Below are 12824 nucleotides of genomic sequence, written 5' to 3'. Positions count from 1 at the left end.
AGAATCTGAAATTCAGAAATATCTGCAAAATATTACTTTCTGATTGGTATGAGCATAATCTTTTGCCCGAGCAGCACTTTAAGAAAGCTGCAATTTTAATAAAAAAGGAAATGGACACAATGGTATGATGTACATCTTGGGCCCCATTGGAATATAACATTATTTCCTATTAAAAGGTTAGTAACTGCTTTAGTATCACTTGCACAATTGCTTTGGATCCTACAATTGTTTCTCTGATGGTTGTTTTTTGAATTATTAGGATTTCAAAATATTTGCTTTTGAGCCAAACAAATGCAACAAATTTAATATTATATGTGTGTGTACATACATATGCATATGAAAGCATAGCAAAAATGTACACTTTTTGGGGGGGTAAACCAATGCAAATCTCTTAAAAATTATTGGTGCTTTTTAAAAGCAATTCTTTTATTTTTTCCAAATGCATACAAGGATAGTGTTCAACCTTTGCAAAACTTTATATTCCAAATTTTTCTTCCTTCCTCTCTCCCACTCTTCTCTTAGATAGCATGTGCAATTCTTCTAAACATAATTCCATATTTGTCATGCTGCACAAGAAAAATCAGATCAAAAGAAAAAAAAACACACAAGAAAGAGAAAAACAAGCAACCAACAAAAAAGTGAAAATACTGTACTGTGATTCACATTTAGTCTCCATTGTTCTTTCTGGATGGTGGATGGCTCTTTCCTTCACAAGTCTATTGGAATTGCGTTGTGTCACCTCATTGTTGAAAAGAGTCAAGTCCATCACAGTTACATACTCTTGTTGCTATGTACAATGTTCTCTTGGTTTGATTCACTTCACTCAACATCAGTTCATGTAAGTCTCTCCAGATTTTTCTGAAATCATCCTGCTCATCATTTCTTATAGAACAATACTATTCCATTACATTCATATACCATAATTTATTCAGCCATTCTCTAATTTATGGGCATCCACTCAGTTTCCAGTTTCTTGCCACTACAAAAAGGGCCGTCACAAATATTTTTGCACATGTGCATCCTTTTCCTTTTTAAAATAAATTCTTTAAGAACTTTGAGACAAACCAAGAGGAAATATTTGAATACCTATGACTAAAAAGAAAATTGTCTATGCTTTCTGTGATAAGGTGCAGAATTTTTAAAAAAAGCTATTTGATATCTCCTTTTAAAATAATTATACTGTGAAAATAAATTATCATTGTTGAACAACAACAACAATAACAAAATCTCAGGAGTCTTTATTTTTAATAGTCCTGTCCTGAATTTTCGGTATACTCTTCAACAAATAAGAGTGAAAATTCTTAAGATCATCATAATGAAGCATCTGGCTAAGGAACATGGTCAAGGCCTTGCAGTGCAGGCCTCCTTTCCATGTCATTGACCCTACTAGTGATAACCTCCTGGAGAACCCACTTAGGCCTGCCAGAGTCTAGAAAATTAGTCTTCTTCTTCATCTTACTTAAATTGAACAAAATAATCATTTATAATGAGCTCATTCTCAGAATAATGAATTCCTAAATCCAAACGTCTAATGGTTTTTGAAGGAGCAACCTCCAATTCTCAGCCAAAATCTCAAAACACAATCAGCAAGGATGAGCTAGATGGTACTGATGGTCTTCATGAGATAGAAGTAGCAATTCAAAATAAACATGTGACAAATTCACAATGGTCATTCTCTTTGGCAAAAGGTAATTTATTTAGGGGAATAGGTTATAGACAAAAATAAGTGGTAAAACAGGAACCAGGAGTGGCAAATATGAAATAAAGTTGAGAGAGCTGTGCAGTGAATAAGGAAAAAGAAAAATTCCCCAGAGAATTCACAAATATCAGGAGAAAGGAAACACTTGGTGAGATGGGAGTAAGCCATTAAAGGGGCAGGTTAAACAAAGCGGAATTAGAATAAGAAAAAAGGGAAGGAGAAAGAAAAAAAAAAATGTCATAGTTGGCTTAGTCCTGAAAGAACTTGGCAAAGTTCTTCATCATAAGCAGATCTTTTATAAGGGAAATAAAATCTTTGGAGTTTCTCAGAGAGATCAGAAAAGTAACTGAACTCAAGAGGGAGGGTCAAAGAGCCTAGGAATGAACCTGACAGACCAGGTCCCAGACCTGTCTAAAGATATGCTAATCAATATCTCAAAAATTGCTTAAAGGTACCCAGAAGTTTGAAGGATAAACAAGTTCCAACCTCACAATCATTCTATACCAACGGATTAATCTGGAAATTGGTTTTATCTAATAATTGTCAGATGGGCTTCTTCCTGACAGGGGAAGATAGTTCACATAAGTCTCCAGCTCAGTACAATGGATTGTATTGCCATCTCTGCTCAAATTTACTTTTTCTGCCCCCATGTCTTTAATGATTTCAACTATCTCATTTCCAGCTCCCTTTCAGACATCTCAAACTGGTTGTCCAGTTAAAACCTTAAACTCTGTCTATCTAAAACAATTCATTTTTTCCCCAAAAAATACTTTCCTCCTTGAACCGTCCCTATTACTGTGGCGAGCAACATCCTCCCTGTCCCCCAGCCTGGTGTCTACCTGGATTCCTCACTAACTCTTACCTCCTCCCCACTGCACCCCCACCCCCATGCTGCTGCCAAACCCTGTGATCTCACCATCATAAAATCTCTCCCCTACCTCCCTTAGTCTCTTTTCACTTCAATCAATCCTCCAATTAGTCACTAAAAGAATTTTCTTTAGATGCAGACGGAGCGTGTTTCTCTCTTCCTGAAATAAACACAGTGTCTCCCTTATTGCCTCCAGGGGCAAACAGAACGTTGTCTGGCACTGAATACTCTTCTCAACTCACCATTCCAGTTTCTTCCACCTCATACATCTCAGCTCAGGCTTTCTCCATGACTGACCGGAACGCCTAAAATACCTTACAACGTTTCTCTCTCTGCTACTAACATGACTGCAAGTCCCACTAAAATGCCACGTTTTAAAGGAAATGTAAGAGTTCGTCTCCTAAGTTGCAGCGTTTTCTTTCTTTTTCAAACGTTTTAGGGATTAGTTTGTTTGCCTATTGATGTTCCCGGTAGGTAGTAAATTTCTTCGTATTTCATCGATTACAAAAGCGCATGTAAAATTACTTACCCCATACAAGCCGCTAAAGCGCTTTAGAAAACGCCAACACAGAAAACGTTAACCTAAAAATCAGCTTGTAACGGAATTCCAAAGCATAATTTCGACGCAGAAATCATGCATTTTGGACTTCCGGATGGTGAGACCAACAGACCAATAAAGAACTAGCTATTTCACCACGGGACTTAACCAATCTTGCAAGAAAAGCTAATTTTTGGTACTGAAAAACCAGGGGAGAGCGCGAACGCAGTCCCCCACTACCACAAATTATGCAGTCGAGTTTCCCGCATTTGGGGAAATCGCAGGGGTCAGCCCATCCGGAGTGCAATGGATAAGCCTCGCCCTGGGGAAACCACCTTCGTGATCATGGAATCACCCCTGCCAGGTAAGTATGCTTTCCATCACCACACTCGCCCTCTCCCTCCGCAGGCTCTCACATCACGCACACGGTCACTAACACAACGCATCCCGCACGCCAGCCTCCAGACCCGCAAACCGCACAAAACAAAAAGTATTTCTCTTGTAGAAATGCACGCGCCGCCACCCTCAGAACTACACGTGCCGGGGGGAGAAAACCGGTCACAGAAAACGGGCACACAAGGGTCTCATCTGCATACTGCCTCCCTCTTGTGACGTCACTCACCCGGCCTCCCGGAGCCTGCCATCTAATAAGCTATCGCTCAAAGCAACTAGGAACTAGACAAAGACACGCTTCTTTATGCATCTATATGAGGATTTCTCCTCATCCCTCTGGGGCGAGGGCAGGTTTGTTTTATTGTTCGGTCGGTTTGCAATTTTGTGAGTTTTCCATAGTCCTCCCTTTCCACATTTCCGAATCTGTCCCAGTTCAAGCCACGCCTCATGGCTGAAGCCCAGAACCCGGCAATGAAGCTGGGGCGCGGCACCCCCTCCCGCCTGCTGTTCGGAATCTCCGCCTCTGCCCTCTTATTTCGTTTGTTTCATTCAATACTTTTCCCGTTAAAAGGCGGGAAGCCCTTCTAAAATTATCTTGTAATTTGCATATGTTTTGCATGATTTTTTTTTTATGTTCTGTTATATGAGGCAGTCGCAGTCACTTCAGAGAATCTGCTTTTTGGTTCATTAACAGTTTGAATATTGTTGGAAAGCACGTGAAACTGATTTACCTTTGCTAATACACACGCAAACATTGTCATGTAATCCATGTCCAAACCACAAATTATCCAATGCAGCCCCAAACGGTGTCCTTCCCTCTTGTTCCTTCCTTTGCCTTTGGCTTTGAGCTTCTTTGTCTCAGTGACTTCAAAAACACAGAATCTCTGTGGGCAAAGAACTCTCCTTTCTTAAGTTTCCTAAGGTATGTAATGTAACAGAAGCTTACATCAGAAAGATCTGAGGTTGCTAAATAATGCTAAATTATTATATATATTTTTATATATTTATATATAATATATATAATGCTAAATTATTATATATATAAAATAATGCTAAATTATTATATATATTTATATATATTTAATTTATACATAATAATGCTAAATAATTATATATTTATTTATTTATATAATTTATATATATAAAATAATGCTAAATAATGCTAAATTATTATATATTTATATATATTTATATATTTATTATATAATTTATATATATAAAATAATGCTAAATTATATATATATTTATATATTTATAATATAAAATAATATGCTAATATTATATATATTTATATTTATTATATATAATTATATATATATAATAATAATGCTAAATTATATATATATATATATTAATTATATATAATATAATATATAATTTAAATTATATATATATAAAGTAATGCTAAATAATGCTAAATTTATATATATTTATATATATTTATTCATATATTTATATATAAAATAATGCTAAATTATTATATATTTTAATATATTATATATAATTATATATAAAATAATGCTAAATATTATATATTTTAATTTATATTTATATATAATTTATATATAAATATCTAAATTATATATATATAAAATAATGCTAAATTATTATATATATTTATATATATTTAATTTATACATATAAAATAATGCTAAATAATGCAAAATATTATATTTATTTATTTATATAATTTATATATAATACTAAATTATATATATTTATATTTATAATTTATATATATAATAATGTCAATTTTATAATATAATTTATACATATAAAATAATGCTAAATAATTATATATTTATTTCCTAGATAATTTATATATATAATGCTAAATTATATATATATATTTATGTATATTTATTTATATAGATCAACTTAAAATAATGCTAAAGAATGCTAATAGAACATTATATCAAGAGGCATAATTATTGTCATCACTCTCAACATTAATGAATTATTCCTAATGACTAAATTTCTTTAATTGATATTCCTCACTCTAAAAAGAACACTTGACATCAGCAACCTTTGACTCAAGAACTCTAAGTAGAGAAACAGATCTTAAGCCCCAAAAGCATTCTAGCCTTTTCTAAGATCACTGACTATATCAACATTAATGAGTTTTCTCTTATATTTCTCTTTATTTATATCTCCTAGTATGCAACCTTGAAGTTAACTAATGAAGAATAGAAGCTTTGGACAAGAACCTATTATTAAGTAAAATACCAATTAGATAAGTAGAATGATTAATTATTCTCTCTTATTCTAATAGACTAATCACTGAAGTTAGGACTAAATGAAGTTTCTCTTTTATTTCCTGCATTCAGAGAATAGACACCAAGATTATTCAGAATAGAACAGCTCTTTGAAGTTCACTATTTGTCATAATGAGAGGGAAAAGCCACTTTCAAATGGTAAAAATTAATGTTTAAGGTCTGAAGTCTTGATGATTCTGGCCCTTTATATTGTGACTACAAGCAGGTCTGGGTATAATGATTCTCCCTTTGATCTAGATCAAACCAGAGAGAGTGATATGAAATAATTAATCTCTTTGACTAGAGACTGATTAGTTATCAAGTGATCTACTCCCATTCACAGACTCTAATGTAGTAATAAATCCAATTCTCATAAATTCATTCTCTCATTTGCTAACAGAGCTGACTGTCACTACTTTCACAACTGACAAATGTAATGTTTGGCTAACGGCAATCTTCTGGAGGATCCTTGGGACAGGCCTTGGTCTCACAGGATAGACACCACTACAGAATGGTCAGGGAATAGAATCAAGAGTCTTTTTATTCTGACCCAATCTTGATCTTAGTGGAGGAGTGCAGGGGGCAGGAAAGCCACCAGGGGGATGGTTAAAAATTAAATGTTTACTAGGTTTCATGAGAGGTCTTTGTTATTCAAGAGTGATTCTGACCCCTTTCATCAATTGTGATCAATAAAATGACGAATTACTCAGAAACTGTATTGCTTCATCTTTTTAAAAACAACACAATCAAAACCACAAAGAGACACATTTGCTTACAAAACCCACCAAATCCTTCTGAGAGGGAAACCTGGGATGTTATCACAGAATTACTCCTCTTCCAGCTATCCAATGCTGTAATAATCTATGCATTTTTTCCCTACAGGAGATAAGGTTATTTTGTGGGTTCATCAAAAGTAATTGAAAAATAGAATTGAGCAAATATTTCTCTTCAAATCATTTCTTACCTTTAGCTCCCTCTAAAGAAATGACTGTGATCAATTACTGACACATCCAGGGAGGAAAGAAAGGCCAAAGATACAGAATTTACAAGAAGAATATGCTTTGAAACCCATATAATGTGCTGGGCTGCTGCTCAGATCAGGTTCCTGTGTTAGGGTTCCACAAACTATTTCTGATTATAGAAGGGAAAAGGGAGAAGGATGGGGGAAGGTTACCACAGCCCAAAATGATAGGGGGAAAGGGTGTTAGATGGCACTCCCAAGAGTCCTAGAGGTTCAAAGATGGTTTGTCACTAGCTCCCTGGACAATGAAGAGCCTGCAATGATAGATCAGGTGATAGAGAGGGCTAGTCCCAGATATATATTTTTTTTTTATTATAGCTTTTTATTTACAAGATATATGTATGGGTAATTTTTCAGCATTGACAATTGCAAAACTTTTTGTTCCAACTTTTCCCCTCTTTCCTCCCCCTCCCCCAGATGGCAGGTAGTCTAATACATGTTAAATATGTTAAAGTATATGTAAATACAATATATGTATACATGTCCATACAGTTATTTTGTTGCATAAGAAAGATCTAGTCCCAGATATTAACACCAGCATGGCAATACCACAGCTGGCTAGTGTAAGGAGGAATAGGTTGGTCTTTGGAGAAGAAGATTTTGCTTAGATTTTATAACGTTTTGGGGGGCTTATTTGACAAATATAGGATGGCAAATTTCATGGGAGAAAGGACATTACATGGATTTGAAAATTAAGTGGAAGAGGCTTCAATTTAATAATACTGCTGCATGAGCAATATTATCCTTTAAAAAGAATATAATTTGTTTAAATTTATAGAAAATGGCTTGGAATTCTAGTAACAAAAATCTAGTAAACAAAACAAAAGATGAAACATTCTTATACACATAATGAACATGCACATAGGTATGTAGTACTCACTTTTTTTTACTTGTGACTTTTTTTTTACTTTACTTTTGACCACCTTTCACATGGAAAGTAGGCAAATTTTCCTAAAAACATCCTAAAATCTTGATTGTCTAGGACTAAAGATTCTAGAGGACTACTAATATCACTCCTTAGTTTCCTGAATACAAAACAGCTGCAGCATCCGCCAATACTTAAGTAATGAATCGTCATAATGAATTGTGGTCAGGGTTGCTTTGCTCAGCTGAATCAATTCTAGCTATCCTTGATGCATAAAATTCTAACTGTGGGATAAGAAAAAAGAAAACCTAACCTTTCTTTTAGACTGAAATTTAATTCCCCAGAAGATGTGCTATTCCTGGAAGTACCGCAATACTGGTTGGGAATGAAAGGAAAAAAAAATCCTTTTAATATATTGTCCTGGAATAGAGGATTGATGTGAATACATATTTTTACTATTTTCAAATACTATTTATAGTGGACAAACTTATGGTTATTTCAAAGACAATTCAAATGCCATCTGCTGAAGAAATTAAAACCATGTCTAGTCATATGAAAAAATATTCTAAATCACTATTGATCAGAGAAATGCAAATTAAAACAAGCCTGAGTTACCACTACATACCTCCCAGATTAATGTTGGAAGGGATTAATGTTCCAACATGTTTGAATGTTGGAAGGGATGTGGGAAAACTGGACACTAATATATTGTTGGTGGAATTGTGAACTCCAACCATTATGGAGAGTGATATGGAACTGGGTTTATATCCCAAAGATATTATAAAAAAAAAAAAGGGGGGGGGGGGAAAGGATCCACATATGCAAAAATATTTGTAGCAGCTCTTTTTCTGGTGGCAAAGAATTGTGTGGAAATTGAGTGGATGCCCATAATTGGGGAATGGCTGAATAAGTTATAGTATATGAATGTCAAGAAATATTTGTTAAAATAAATGATAAACAAGCTGATTTCAGAGTGAATCAAGCAGAAACAAGAGAACATTAATATTGTACGCAGTAATAACAAGATTATGTGATGATCAACTCTGATGGACTTGGCTCTTCTCAACAATGTGGTGATTCAAGGTGATTCCAATACTTTCTTTGGAAAATTTCTTCCATATCCAGAGAGAGAACTATGGAGACTTACTGTAGATCCAAGCAGAGTATTTTCACCATTTGTTTTTTTTTTTTTTCCCTTTCTTTCTCATGATTTTTCTTGCACAACATGACAAATGTGGAAATAGGATTAAAAGAATTGTACATATTTAACCTTTTTACTGGTTGTCTTGGGGAAGATGGAGATAAAGGGGGTAGGGAGAAACATCTGGAATAGTCATACAAAAATGGATGTTGAAAACTATTTGGATTTGGAAAAATAAAATACTATTGATAACTTAAAAAAAAAGCTCCACAAAGTAATTTTTGCAAATAGTTATTGCCTGTGATGAAGGGATTGAAGTTCCATTATTAGAAATCTAGTCAATATTGGATAGGAATACATAAGCTATTCAAAGTGTTTATTCCCTTTCTTTTGTTAAACTCTAGACCAAAAATAATTTTTCCCTAATCAATCTAAGAGTATTTTGTTGGAATTATTGTTTTTTGGGGACTCAAGCAGATAATCTTCAGTGTCATCTTTGAAAAAATTCAGGATTCAGGCCATTTCTAAATCAAATAAAGGCATTTATTAAAATGTATTGAGAATTACACACTCAGAGAGGGCTGTATTCCTTTTAGGAGTTTAAAGATGTGTAGATTTTGAGGTTATAGGAGGAATTTGCTAATGTGGAGACATCGTAAAGCCTTGATGGAACTTGATGGAACTGCACATGTAGTTGCCCCAGAATACATAAAAAACCCGAGTAATGACAATATGATAAGCCTGATTTTGTAATAAGTTTACCCAAAGGATAACAGAAAAACTTCAGGAGAAATAAATCTTTCTCCTGGTTCAATATCCTGTCCTGGTACCACTTTCTTATTAGCCGATATCTAAACTTGATGTAGTCCAACATTCCATTGTTTCTTAACTGTTGTAAAGGGATTTTATACTCTCAAAAATAACGAGGGAAATTAATCATTATCATCAGCCCCACTTAGTGTTGGGTTCTTGCCCCAAACTCCAGAGTGACATGGATCTTATATGACCTGCAATGTTGGTCACTTGAATGGCCAAGACCATGGGTAATGAGAGGCTAGAGTCAGGATGTTGGAAGACTCATTTATTATAAGCCCAGCAAGTCTTTTATATCCTCAGTATATGGCTTTTAGTTCCTATAGCTGAGCATAAGCACATTTTAGCTATAGAGATTTATATATATATATATATATATATATATATATATATATATATATATATATATATATATATATATATATATATATAGTGATCTACAGGAAGCTACACGTAAGTACAAAGTATGTGGGTATTTTTCTCTCACCCCAGACCTGGCATACTTCTCCCAGAACTGCCACATTGCTTCTCTGGTGGGTTCCCTTCCTTCCAACGCCATCATGTTCACCCTTACAAGGCTATCCTCAGTTTCCAGAGCCCCACCTCCTGCAATGTCCAAGGCTAACAGGGAGTAAGACAAGTCCTCTACAATTCCCTCTTTTTGTTTTTATGTGACAGTTATGCAAGCTTTAATTTTTGTGCATTCGAATGTTTGTAGCAGCCCTTTTTGTAGTGGCCAGAAACTGGAAACTGAATGGATTCCCATCAGTTGGACAATGGCTGAATAAATTTTGGTATATGAATATTATGGAATATTGTTGTTCTGTAAGAAATGACCAGCAGGATGATTTCAGAAAGGCCTGGAGAGACTTACATGAACTGATGCTGAGTGAAATGAGCAGGACCAGGAGATCATTATATACTTCAACAATACTATATGATGACCAGTTCTTTTTTTTTTTTTTTTTTTCAAAGAATATATTTTTTTTAATTTAATAGCCTTTTATTTACAGGATATATGCATGGGTAACTTTACAGCATTAACAATTGCCAAACTTCTTGTTCCAATTTTTCACCTCTTACCCCCACCCCCTCCCCTAGATGGCAGGATGACCAGTAGATGTTAAATATATTAAAATATAAATTAGATACACAATAAGTATACATGACCAAAACGTTATTTTGCTGTAGAAAAGAATCAGACTCTGAAATATTGTACAATTAGCTTGTGAAGGAAATCAAAAATGCAGGTTGCATAAATATAGAGATTGGGAATTCAATGTAATGGTTTTAGTCATCTCCCAGAGTTCTTTTTCTGGGCGTAGCTGGTTCAGTTCATTACTGCTCCATTGGAAATGATTTGGTTGATTTCGTTGCTGAGGATGGCCTGGTCCATCGGAACTGAACCAGCTACACCCACTGTAACTGGGGAGGAGGTGGGGGTAAGAGGTGAAAATTGAACAAGAGGTTTGGCAATTGTTAATGCTGTAAAGTTACCCATGCATATAACCTGTAAATAAAAGACTATTAAAAAATAAAATAAAATAAATTTTGTGCATTAATAGCATATCGGATGGACGTTAATACAGATCTAGAAATCATTGGTAGTAATAGAGTTGTTACAATTACCAATATAATTACTCCAAATGACTCTATGGGTCAGTTTGTTGAAAGAATGAGATGATTTTTTTCCCTGCAACATCACTAGGTCTGTTGATGAATTTGAATTTGAATACCAAGGTTTAAAAATAGCTCTAGAAAAAAATACAATTATCTATTCAGTATTCAGGCCACATTATATCATATAAAATCATACAATTGAAATTTCCTAAAATAGACATCAGCAAAATCAATACGTTAAATGAATTCCAAAAATTCATAGGTGGATAAGGAATAAGATACAGATCCTTACTGATCAATTACAACCTTTGTATGATTTATTGAGAGGGCCTGATGAGTTGAATTCAAGGAGGACGTGAACCCCTGAATCAGTATATAGAAAAGGAGCTAGCAGGACAATTCGCTACTAAGACAACTAAAGAAAAACCAGTCTTAGGAACTATTCTAACCACAAGGACTTTACCCAAAGGGATTATTCACCAAGAGGAAGGGATTTTAGAATGGGTCTATCTGTCTAAAATGAAAAATAGGTCATGCACTATGTGATAACTAGTGCCTAATAGCCATAACAATAAGAAAATTATGGGAAAAAAAACCAATTCAATTAACTGGTTTAGCTAATTCATATGGTTAATTGCTCCCCTACTATAATCCAGGAGTGTAGCTAAACTGGGGGCGGGGCAACTTCTGTATTGTTTCAATAAATTCCTTAATGTTTTTAATGTGCATTGTTACTCCTAATTCCTTTGCTTTTGTATAATTATTCTGGTGTACATTTCTGGCGAGATCCTTTGCCCCCTGATAGGATAAATTTTACATTCCTTTGGTATTTTGGAGTTGTGCACGGTAACTCCCATTTTCATAATCTCTAAATTTCCAAGGAGGTGAAAAACATCTTCTCACCCGCTCTCTAAGAGATACTTGTTGAGAGTTAAAGGACCGTCTCTCATCAATCTCACTCGCTGCTTTCAATGCTGAATAACTGCGCAGGGGATTTCATGTTCAGAAAATAATCCACGTCTTACATACGCAAAAAGTTAGTTACACGGTGAGACATCAAACAAGTGATTTAGAAAACAAAATCAACTTTAAACTAACGAAAAATAAGCACACTAGAGGAAAAAAAGGGCAAAAAACATTAAAGAACTAATTCTTATTTTTTCACTGTAAAATTCTCCCAGAGGGAGGTGCACCGTTCCCGGAAGTACTGCAATACCGGGTCGATGCGTGGAGTGGACGGAGCAAGCTCCTATTCCATCTCCCTGCTCCAAAAATCCATTTAATATATTGTCCTCGGATAGAGGACGTATCAGATATTAAACTGATAAGAACAGATACTACACTTGATCTTAGCCAAAAGGCCGAGAAGCGATAACTCACAGCGCCCGTGCTCCCCTGCCCCTCACAATCCGCTCCCTTTTACACACGCGGCGAGCAAACACTTGCGATAAGCCTCATCTTCCTCCCACGACTCCCACCACAGAACCGACAGCTCCGCCGCCAATCTTACGCGTGCTCACAAACGCTCCAATCACTACAAACGCGCCACAAAGCCGAATTTTAACAAATTCTACCACTTTCTTCGCAAAAGAAGCCCTTTTCCCGGCACCC

The 12824-nt window shown here is 34.9% G+C and overlaps 2 non-coding genes across 2 annotated transcripts; both read right to left on the bottom strand.

The window, feature by feature from the left end:
* Positions 1-3313: 3313 nt before the first annotated feature.
* Positions 3314-3477, bottom strand: LOC111720187. Its single transcript, XR_002769988.1, has one exon. It is a non-coding gene; the product is annotated as a U1 spliceosomal RNA (small nuclear RNA).
* Positions 3478-12395: 8918 nt separating this feature from the next.
* LOC111720188 lies at positions 12396-12586 on the bottom strand. The gene has a single exon (XR_004233593.1). It is a non-coding gene; the product is annotated as a U2 spliceosomal RNA (small nuclear RNA).
* Between the last annotated feature and the right edge of the window lie 238 nt (positions 12587-12824).

The sequence above is a fragment of the Sarcophilus harrisii genome, chromosome 3 (genome assembly GCF_902635505.1).
Source record: "Sarcophilus harrisii chromosome 3, mSarHar1.11, whole genome shotgun sequence".
NCBI lineage: Eukaryota > Metazoa > Chordata > Mammalia > Dasyuromorphia > Dasyuridae > Sarcophilus > Sarcophilus harrisii.
This window is presented reverse-complemented; position numbering and strand designations above follow the sequence as displayed.